We start from the raw sequence: 11646 nt of genomic DNA, 5'->3' as shown, positions 1-11646 counted from the left end.
ATGACGATGCGGGCGGTACATGCGGCAACAGGGGTAATGCACTGGGAACTTGCAGTCCGGAGTGACAGCGCAGATAAGGGCGTCATTACTTTTCGAAGCTTGCGGCAAAGTTCTTCCGTAACTACTGAAACGGCGGCGCCTGTGTCGACTAATGCCAGTGTGACGACTCCTTCAACAGACACTTCGATTACGTTCGTCGGAAGAGAGCGAGGCCTTGTGTGGTTCGACTGGAACGCAGTTCTCGCCTCTTGAACTGCGGTAGCTAGTTTTCCTGCTCCGATGGGGCCGGACGCCGCCGCATGGGGGAAAGTGAGCGGCGACGAGGGGATGGCGAGCGACGATCACGGGCAGAAGGAATGACGTTGCGCGTGGACGGCAAGTGCGAATCACGTGGCGGGGAGAAGGACGAAGCTGGCGAAACGTAGGAGGAGACAGGTTGGTCATGACCTTGAAGCCATAAGTGACGGCGACAGAGCCGTGCCACGTGACCAGGGATACCACAGAAGAAGCACACGGGGCGATTGTCGGGTGTACGCCAGGGTCCCGTGCTAGCTGGTGATCTGGTGGTGTACACTGGAGGGATTGGACGTGGCGGTGCAGCAAACGGTGGCGCTGAAAAAGTCGATGGGGGTGGCCGTGCTGCAACCTCGGCGTAGCTGAGAGGTACAGACAATGGTGGCGCTGCACGAGGAGACTGGATGACCTCGGACACTTGTTCTTGGAGCATTTGACGCAACGGAGGAGCCAAGGACGGCGTAGGTCCGGGGACAGCGGTGAGTAGGGATAGCTGGCGGGCGATTCCGAGCGTATAAATTCCTTGATTTCGCCGAGCAGATAGTCGTTGTTAGTGACAGCGGCTAAACTTGCAACGGAAGCATCGGAAACAGAAGAACGTCGAGTGAGCAGACGTTGCCGCCTGAGTTCGTCGTAACTCTGACAAAGTTCAGCGACCTCGACCACGGTCCACGGGCTTTTCGAGAGGAGCATTTGGAATGCGTCGTCTTCGATTCGCTTCATCACGTGACGGATCTTGTCAGACTCATTCATCGATGGATCGACGCGCTTACAAAGGTCTACAACATCTTCTATGTACTAGGTGAAGTTCTCACCGGGTTGCTGGGAACGGCTGCGCAAGCGCTCTTCGGCACGGAGCTTCCGCACCTCAGGGCGACCGAATTCCACTTGCGTAATGCGCGCCTTGAAATCGGACCAGGTGCGAAGGTCGGATTCGTGGTTGTGGTACCACACGCTAGCGACACCCGTAAGATAGAAGTTGGCGTAGCTGAGCTTCGTAGCATCGTCCCATTTATTGGGGGCACTCACCCGCTCGTAGATCGAGAGCCAATCTTCGACGTCGTATTCGTCGGAGCCGCTGAAGATGGGAGGATCGCGTTGACGCACGGGGCCAGGACAAATCAATGTTGGCGGTGCCGGAGGTGTTGTTTGGCTGGCGTCGTCAGGCATGATGGCCGGCAGCGTCCGATTGCGTAGTCCCAGGGTTGGGGAAGTAGAACCCAGCACCTCCACCAAATATGTAATGGGGTTTATTGACAACTCAGAAACGCGACCGTCTCAGTTGAGCGTCGGACACCGAGAGCGCGAGCCCGTCTTCGTCGGAGGGCCGATGATGATAGCGCGTCCACAGGGCGCGCCAGCCACACAGGGCGCCAGTCTTCTTCGCTACAATATATATATATATATATATATATATATATATATCATACAAATAAACATCAACATTTCTCATATAATATAGATAATATCATTAATTCTTGTCCTTGACCTGCATTATACGAAGAGGCGACGTTAATAGCACGAGAAATTGAAATACTTATTATTGCGATGGCAATTATATGGACACTTCAACCGGATTTCTGCCATCGGCGTCGCCGTCGCCGTAAGGTTCCCTATAGATAAAATCTTCGCCGCGCGCCGTATGCCCGAGCGGAAGCGTGCGGGGACGCGTGCTATCACGGAGAGCGCACGCACTCAATCTCCCACGCGCAAGCAAGAAAGGTGGAAGCAAGCGCCGGAGGGAGCGGGGGGGGGGGGGGGGGGGCACTTCTACTCTGCCAACAACCGCGCTCGTCGCTCGCTCGCACCGTCGCTTATCTCCACACGGCTCTGACCTTTATGCGCCGTGCATTCGCCGCTCAGTTTCCGTTGAAGCGATAGACCGCACGTACCTTCGCCCGTTGCTGCGGCGTATGCGCTTGCTGCCAGCGTTTTGACAGTCGTTGTCTGCAGTCATTCAGTGTGATCTATTCATGTTTGTTTGTGCGCGCTCACACCACACTTGTTCAATCAGTTAGTAATAGTCGGGCCACATTTTCCAACGCACGCTACACATGCAATACTGCCCGGGTCGGCAGTGCAGCGCTACAGGTGTGTCCCTTCGCACGGGCGGCCCACGGGAAGCGCTTCTCATCAACACCACCGTTTCACACGCGCCTTTTCGTGGTCATCGAGTCTCTCTGCATGTCGGTCTACTTACGCCGCAGCACACCTGCTTACTTAATCAGCTCATGTTTACTACAATTCATATTGCTACCAAAGCCGCTCACCTTGCTTCGTATGACATTGCTGTGTTGCTATCGCATTCATTGCTTCGCCCTTAGGGCGAAACTGTGACAGTTTTTTCACTAATTAACAAAAGCTCAAAAATTATCTTTTTAAATATTTATTTACAGCCCATATTGCAATTTACGAATTGTAGCTGATGAGTTTGCAAGACGTATCCGCAGGAAATTAATTTCCAGGACGACGGCCATTTCGACATATTTCCCAAAGTGTGTGACGAAATACGAGGGCGTTGCTTTAATGCATAAAAGAACGTTTTATTAAAAAAGGTAAGCGCAACAACAGCACATTTTTAAAGCGACTGAGATGGCGCATATGTCCAAACTAGTGTCATTGAACAAATTCATTTCAATTGGACACACCTTCCCAACTCACCGCCGAGAATTAGTAAATTGCAATATATGCAGTAAAGTAATTAATAAGAACGTATAATAGCTAAATTTTCGTTAATGCGTTCAACATGTGTATCGATTATTCGCGCGAGAAATGTCCGCCTCTAAAAAATACAGTCAGCGACTAGAATTATCTGCAACAGCGATAAACTGCTTGAGCTTACGGAATCCAAGCATACATTCCACCAGACTCAAAAAACGCAACAAACCTTGAGTGAATTCGCGTATTTTCAGCATTATTTAAAAAAAGGGAACATTTGATACATACAAAAAAAATTAAAAGTATAAATCACATAAATATTTAAATTATCTGAACTAACACAGGAGTATAAGCTTGCAATAAAAAGTTCGAATTAAGAATAGTTTCGGACACTCAACGACACAATGAAAACTCATCGTTCTGATTTCTGGAAGTTCTTAAAAGGATGAGGTTCCGATTTTTTAGGAATAAATGAATTGTTTGTAATCAACAACTACTTACAGACGATATCAAAACGACAGCGTGCTTGAATGCATACTTTCAATCTGTCTTCCTACCTGAATGCAACCATAGCCCTACACCACATGCAAGCACAGTTCCGGTAATGAAACAAGTTCAATTAAGCATTAGGGACATCGAGGCACTCCAAAAGGTCATAGATGAAAACAGAACAAGCAGTCCAGATTGTATATTTCCAAGTATACTAAAGCGGTGTGCTCCAACCTATCACCATTTACATTTATCTAATCTGTGTGACATCACTATTCACAGGGCTCTTACCTGATGATTGGAAAACCACGGAAGTTGTGCCTAGTCAAGGGGGTTTGAGAAGAGATATCGCGAATTACAGGCCTATATCACTAACATGATGATCATCATCATCATGTATGGGGTTTTATGGCGCAAGGGCCAGATATGGCCCTTGCGCTAACATCACTAACATCCATCTAACGTAACATATATCACTAACATCCGTCTAGTGCAAAATCATTGAGCATATTTCATATACCGAGATCATGCGTCATATAACAAATAATAATATAATAATGAAAGAACAACACGGGTTTCGGAAAGGTCTATCTTGCACAACTCTAGTAATTGAGTTTTACAGCCAAAGCTGTATATGGCTAGGCGAAACGAAAAACTCTTCGTCCCATGTTTCAATAAACGTCTCCATTAGCTCGGCGTCGTGGTCAGCAGCATCCACCCGCTATTGGCGCTTGCATTCCACTTCGAGATTTCAATGTGGACGTTTCGTCGCAGCCGAAGCCAAAGTACAGCGCATTAGAATTGGGCAGTGGAACGACCGCGCTCCTTGGGCGACTATCGCGGCGGCGAAAGTAGCGGAGGCGCTGTGATCGGTGACTACGGTGACGCGCGCATCGAAGCCTACGCGGCATGCGGACTGTAAAGGCTACTTCCGCAACTTCTTTCATTCAGTTGCACCCAGGACGCGCCCGTTAAGGGAAATGAAGTTTTCTAGCGTTTGAAATTTACTGTTTTTCTATTTTAGCCAAAACCGCAATGCAAAGATGCTTCCTTGCACCGATCGGAAATGACGGTGCATGCCGTGCGCTGTGTTTACTGGTATGAATAAATGAGACGAAATAAGTAAAAAAAAACTGCAACAGATAATGATTACCTTCAACGTTTTATTGCACACTGCCGTGGTATGAGGATGCCAAGAATTCACATACTATTAGAATACACAACACAAATATACAAGATGTTCCAGGTCAAGAAAATGCAGAAGTTATTAACATACACAAATGTACAATGAATTAGAAACACATTAAAAGGTTTTCCATGGTATGAAAAAATTGAGAACCTAATACAGAAATGCACAATAGAAATAAACATGTTTATAAATGCCATGGTTAAATAACGGAAAAAGGTCTTCACAGGAAAAGCATCAGAGCTATCCTCTGGGCAAAGTAAGGCGCTTTCGACTCTCACTTCACCTGTGACGGCGTCAAAGGTGCACGAATTGAGACAAATTCCTTCCGCGTCTTACGTCTCATGCAGAACCCAACGCTTATTACGTGGCGTTACATTCTTAAGCGCGGCGGCAGTCACGACAGAATTTACATCACCACTTTCGTGCTCGTACACACAAACTGTCTCACAAACGTCAGTAGGCTCATCTACAGTCTGACGCTCTTCAGCACTCGAGAACAGTACCTTTTTAGCTGGCCGGTCTGATGATCTCTTCAGCCTTGCGTTTTCTCGCGTTCCTTCTCGGCACCACGCGCTTTCTTAAGTACGCCGGGGCGTTCGGTAAGAGTGTTGGCACGGCGTCTGACGAAAGCGTAGGCTTTCCTCGCGGTAGACAAACTTCTTCGCCGTTGATTACGTGCACATAGTCCCTCACAACACAGTGCGGCTCAAAGTGTAGTTGGCACACTGCACAATCCTCCATAAGTGGTTTATCTGCTCTGTGCAAGTTCCGCTGCCATAGGCTCCATCGTTCAGGGTCCTGCGCGCCTTGAAAAGCGAGGGCTTCCTTGTTGCGTCCGCTCGAGTGTATCCAGTGCTACATCCAGGGGCGTAGCAATGGTTCAAGCGTTGCCTACCCATTGCTGAAGCAAGGAGCCACCGTTCATACACGAAGTGTGTCGAAAAACACTAACCAAATAAAGGAGCACGTAGCCGAAACAGCGTGCCTACGCCAAATCTCACGCATGTGTTGTCAACAGGAGCAGCGTAGTCGGCGACTTGTGCGCCGCCGCTACGTTCGCCACCTACCGTGACAGCTCTGTCAAGGCGTACACTCTTGTCAAGGCGCAGCCCCCGACCGTCGCTTCACTGCCCTATTCTAGTACGCTGTAGCCAAAGTGCCGCTCGAGAAACTCCCACCGAAAGCGGGCGTTGGCCCCGGCGAACGCGTTCCCGCCCTTGCCACGTTGACGCTGCTCAGCCCGCAACAGTGCCGTTACCGCCAACAGTGACGCCAACAGTGACGCCGTGTTAAAAAGAAGAAAGTTTCATTTACGCTTATAGGCGCCTACATATGCCGATCACGTCGACTTGATCGACAGAGACTAAACGACATACTCACAAAGACTCCAGGCCCTTGGATAATCATTGGTGACTTTAACGCTCACCATCCACTCTGGGGAAGCTTCAGGACAAACCAACGAGGCACGAGTCTAGTGGATGTCGCTGCTGAGGATGGACTGAGAGTTTTGAACGACGGCAGCCAGACTTATCTACGAGGAGTGACTTACAGCAGCTGTTTGGACTTGACATTAGTGTCGCATAGTTTAAGTTCAAAGGTTCAATGGTTCACAGACATTGAAACTCACGGCAGCGACCATATACCTACGTACGTGACTATCAGAGGCCTTGACAACTTTATTTCCCCTGTGCTCTCAAGACAGATAGACTGGCAAGTGTACCGCGTTTCGATCGAGGAAAAGTGCAAACATGAACATCCCGACCCCCTTGAAGACATATGATCATACAAACGCTACAGGCTTCTACGCGGACATATGCAAGATCTACAAGACGCACATATTTCGACCAAGAATTGGAGAGACTTCGGGCTATCCGCCGGCGGACCGAGAGACGATATAGGCGTACTAAGTCCATTTATGACTTGAGGGAAGCCCGACGCATTCAGAAGAAAGTTCATCCTCAGATGATCAAACTTCAGAACCAACGATGGAAGACCTTTTGCGAATCGCTGGACCCTCGCAAGCCGTTATCACCGGTGTGGAGAACTCTCCAGGGCCTTCGCTCACTTCCAGAACAACGTCGTCCCTTCACAGCGCTGGCTCTACATCAAAGTCGTCTAGAGCTTGAGGTCACGGAAGATTTTTGTGCGAACGTTGCTGGCGACGTCGTTCTGCTGGTTGACTCCTCGCTACATGACGTTCCCGTTGCGAGAGATCAAAGCATGGAAATGCCTTTCTCTATGGAAGAATTGCAAGCGGCCTTGGCTGCGTGCAGGTGGTCGTCATCGCCCGGTCCTGATGGGGTGACGTACGCTGCCTTAAGGCACCTTGGTTCAACAGCACAATGCTATCTTCTGGATATCTTTAATCAATCTTGGCATGACGGCATAGTCCCCAACGATTGGAAGTGTAGCCGACTGGTGCCTCTACTGAAGCCTGGGAAGTCTCCGCTGAACATTACATCGTGCCGCCCGATTGCACTTGCGAGTTGCATCGGTAAGGTCATGGAGAGGATGTTACTAACACGTATGGAGTGGTACCTCGAATACTATGACATTTACCATGAGGCTATGGCTGGCTTTCGACGTGGACGGTCTTCAATTGACAGCGTCATTGATCTTGTGACCTCCGTGCAACAACAAAAAGCTCTGAAGCGCCTCTCTGTGGCACTCTTCTTAGATGTAAAAGGTGCCTACGACAATGTAACCCACGAAGCCATCCTCTAAGCTCTTGAGGCTGCAGAACTTGGAGGCCACGTCTTTAGGTGGATTAGGAGTTATCTATCACGGAGATCTGTGTTTGTCCTAACTGAAGATGGGCCGAGAAATAGATATATTTCCAGTCGTGGTGTCCCACAAGGCGGAGTGTTGAGCCCTACTCTTTTTAATCTTGTTCTAGTGGGGCTCGCCGAAGTGCTACCACAGACGGCTAATGTCTCGCTCTATGCAGACGATATTTGCATCTGGCCGTCCGGCGTGAAAAGGCCCCAAGTGCGCGCCAGAGTACAGAAAGCGGCAACCCTGACAGCGGCATACCTTCACCGACAAGGCCTGACGATATCCGGAGAAAAATGTGCACTAGTGCCATTTACACGACGACCGATGTATTTCTACCCGGTGTGTATCGAGGGCCAGTCAATTGAGTACAAGAAAACTCACAGGTTCTTGGGCGTTATTGTGGATCGCGACCTCACTTGGAGTCCCTATGTCTCCTACATGAAGAAAAAACTAATTTGTATTGAGAATATGTTTAAATTCGTAGCTGGAAAATCATGGGGACCATCCGTGCACTCCATGTTACAGCTGTACACGGCACTTTTTCTCGGATTCCTGCGACACAGTCTTCCTGTCTTCTCCAATACATGCAAGACTAATACCCTTGCACTACAGAGAGTACAAGCCCAAGTATTTCGGACATGTCTTGGCCTCCCGAGATGTTCATCGATAGCTGCAACAATTGTCATTGGACAGGAGCCCCCGATCACCACTCATATCGTCGGTGAGACGCTAAGAGCGCACATTCGACACATTTCGCGGCTACCATCCCATCATTTAGCCGATTTGCCACTGCGAAGACCACAGGCTACATTCTGTAGTATTGCGACAAGACATCATGCCTCCATACCATCTGGCTTCAAGCCTGCGAAATGCCCAACATCGGCATGGTGGTGCCTCCGGCAAATTCACGTGTGCCTCTCAGTTCCTTGGATTAGCGAAAAGGCAGACTTCTCAACACTAGCCCCGAAGCAATTGTCTCTGCTTGTCATCAACGAGTATTATTTTTACCGCATACACATTTATACGGACGGTTCCACCATTTCCAACAGCTCTACCGGAGCAGTAGTTATTCCATCGGACGCCGTCATTTTGCAATTTAAATACTCGCACAACACCACGTCTACAACCGCAGAACTTGCGGCTCTTCAAGGTGCACTCAATTACGTGCTCCAGCAGCCTCCAAATCGATGGGCCATTTTCAGTGATTCTAAAACAGCTGTACAAACTCTGCAGTTTTCCCTACGACAAGCGTTACACGAGCAGCTAGTGCACGAAATTAGGTACGCTCACCATCACGCTCTCGAAGAAGGACACGATATTGTATTTCAATGGTTGCCGAGCCATTGCGGAATTGTCGGCAACGACAGCGCAGATGAAGCAGCACGCTCGGCTCATCCCAAACATCAACTGGTTCCTATACCTCTATCAAGAACGGATGCTGCACGGCAACTTCAATAGATTGCTCGCCATATGACACTTCTGCGATGGAATTCACCGGGTTTCACCAGCTCACGTTTACATTCTCTTGACCCTAACTTGCGACTTCGCCTACCACCTGGACTCTCCCGTCGTGAAACAACTTTACTGTGTCGCATGTGGTTGGGTGTCGCATTTACCAACACCTATTCGTTCCTAATAGGGATGGCCAACAGTGCGGCGTGCAATTTGTGCGGGTGCGACGAGACTCTCGAGAACCTTCTGTGTCACTGTCCATCTTTTGACACTCAACGACGCATTCTCCAAGCTAAAGTCAACCTGTTAGACAACAGAATGTTCTCGGAAGAAAAGATTCTTGGGCCATGGCCTATGCATTTTTGCATGCAAAAGGCCACAAAAGCCCTTCTGCAGTTCGTGAAGAGTACTGGATTGTACGAACGCTTGTGACAGCACAGATTCTTCTTTGACTGTCTCTGCGAATGACTGACTCCATTTCTTTTTCTCTCTTTATCTATTCTTCCCCTTTCCCCCTCCCCATGTGTAGGGTAGCCAACCGGGCACGTCCTTGGTTAACCTTCCTACCTTTCCCTCTTTGTTTTTCTCTCTCTCTCTCAGCCCGCAACGCCGTCTCCTCATCTCGCCGTTGTCGCATACGTTCGATATCTCGAGTTAGCTCGGCGTCGTGGTTAGCAGCATCCGCTAGCCATTGGCGCTTGCGTTACACTAGAAACACAAACATGTAACCAATAATTGAGACACGTTTCAATACAGCATCGGGAATAACCCACTGCTAAACACAGGGGCCGCACGTTTCAGCTTCACTGGTTAACCGGGGAACTGGTAACTGGTACGGATTTCTTGGGCGGTGTTTTTTCATTAATAATTGGCACGCAATGTTGATGAAGGAAGGCAAACCGATTTTGTCCTTTTAGACTTTAGTAAGGCGCTCGACACAATGTCACATCCACTTCTTCTTACTAAACTCAAAATGTTAAGTATTAATTCAAGTTTGCTCACATGGATTGAAAATTATCTGTCTCTGCGTCGGCAATGTGTTATTTCGAACGGCAGAAACTCGGTATACGTAGATGTGATGTGAGGAGCCCCAAAGGGCTCAGTGTTAGGGCCACTTTTGTTCTTACTTTATATAAATGATATTTCTGTGGGTATTTCTTGGAGTATACGGTTGTTTGCCGAACATTGTGTTGTTTATAAGAAAATTAAGAGTGAACAAGATGCGTTGGCACCGGCGAACGCGTTCGCGCCATTGCCACGTTGACGATTCCACGTGTTCCACGTGGAAGATGAATTTGAATTCAAGAAAATGTTTTCACGTATGTTTGACAAAAAAAAAAGAAACGAGTTGTAATTCTTTGCCAGATAAGCAATACGCTGATAAAAAATTTAACCTGGGTGCTGACAGTAGCTCCTCAGGATCAAATAAAGTCCGTTGTTTGTCTGTCCGCATCTAGGTGTCATGCTGTCATGTGATTGTTCATGGTCTGCTCATGTGTATGACGTCATTGTAAAAGCTGGTAGGGCACTAACTTTTATTCTGAGGAATTTGAAATGTTAACAGCCAAACCTAAAAAAACTGCCAAAACAACTTGATTGATAAACTGAAAAATAAATACAGAACGGGGCTGTTAAGTTCGTCCTGGAGCGGTATGGGCGGATAGAAAGTTGTACTGAAATGAAACATGAATTGAATTGCGAACTGCTTTTCGCTCGGCGGAAAAAGTTGAAACTGAAGTTTTTATATCTTATATTATTACATATAATAATATTACTTATTATTACATAATAAAACTGGAATTAGCAGCGAGAACTATTTGAAACAACGACGTTGTGTTTTTAGTCGTAAATAACCATTCTCTTAAAATCCGCGAGTACCGTGCCAGGACGAACTTGCTCGCGGATTCCGTTTTTTGTCAAAAAATTGTCACGAAGTTTTTGTGCAGTGGAATCAGCTGTGTGAAGAGCAAGTGTGTTGTACGAGTGAGGATTTGTTTTTCCTGCTATAACGCCTCCGGGCAATGCGGGGTATTTCTTGAACAAAGAATAAATAAAATTTATAAAAATTGCATGAAACTTGGAAATATTCATTCCGTACACGTCACGAGCCGTGAAGGTAGTGATCATTAACAAACAATACCACTTTTTCAGTTGAACTGCTGCTATACGCAACCCTCACATTTTGCGTTCTCTGCTTGTCAAAGCGTGTCTGAATTCTGGAGGCGCTATGTCGGCGAGCTGTATTAAAGCGTGGGTCAACGTGTTCAGTCAAAAATAGTGAACTACGACCTCTAGACAATTGATCACGTTGCTGCCTTCATGTGGCAGCGATGGCCGATGGGCTTCGCGTCTCACGATGCGACCAGCACTCAACATCGTCTACCCGCAAACAAATTATTTCCCGCGCGTGGGTACGTTTGCGACACTGGTACGACTGGCATTTTGATGCAATTCTTTCCGAAGTTCGAAACGCTCAACGAGTCAAACTGCTAGGCATTTGAAGATGCTGCCCTAAAGGCTAGACACCCAAAATAAATTTCCCGCCTTTGACAAAAAAAACAAAACAAAACAAAAAAACGCCGCTTCTTTTTGAGCGGACATTGATTCCACTTTATAATATGTTCCGTCAGAAGTTTTCTCTCGTCTTACAGATAGCGCTAAGCCCCATGAACCGTGAATAAATTGCCATGCTAGGAAAGTATTGGCTGCGATGAAAGATCCGCTACCAGGTACATTTACCTTCAACTCAATGTCAACATTATGTCTCAAATAACGGATTGCCTACATGT

This window comes from Dermacentor silvarum, chromosome 5 (genome assembly GCF_013339745.2).
Source record: "Dermacentor silvarum isolate Dsil-2018 chromosome 5, BIME_Dsil_1.4, whole genome shotgun sequence".
Lineage (NCBI taxonomy): Eukaryota > Metazoa > Arthropoda > Arachnida > Ixodida > Ixodidae > Dermacentor > Dermacentor silvarum.
This window is presented reverse-complemented; position numbering follows the sequence as displayed.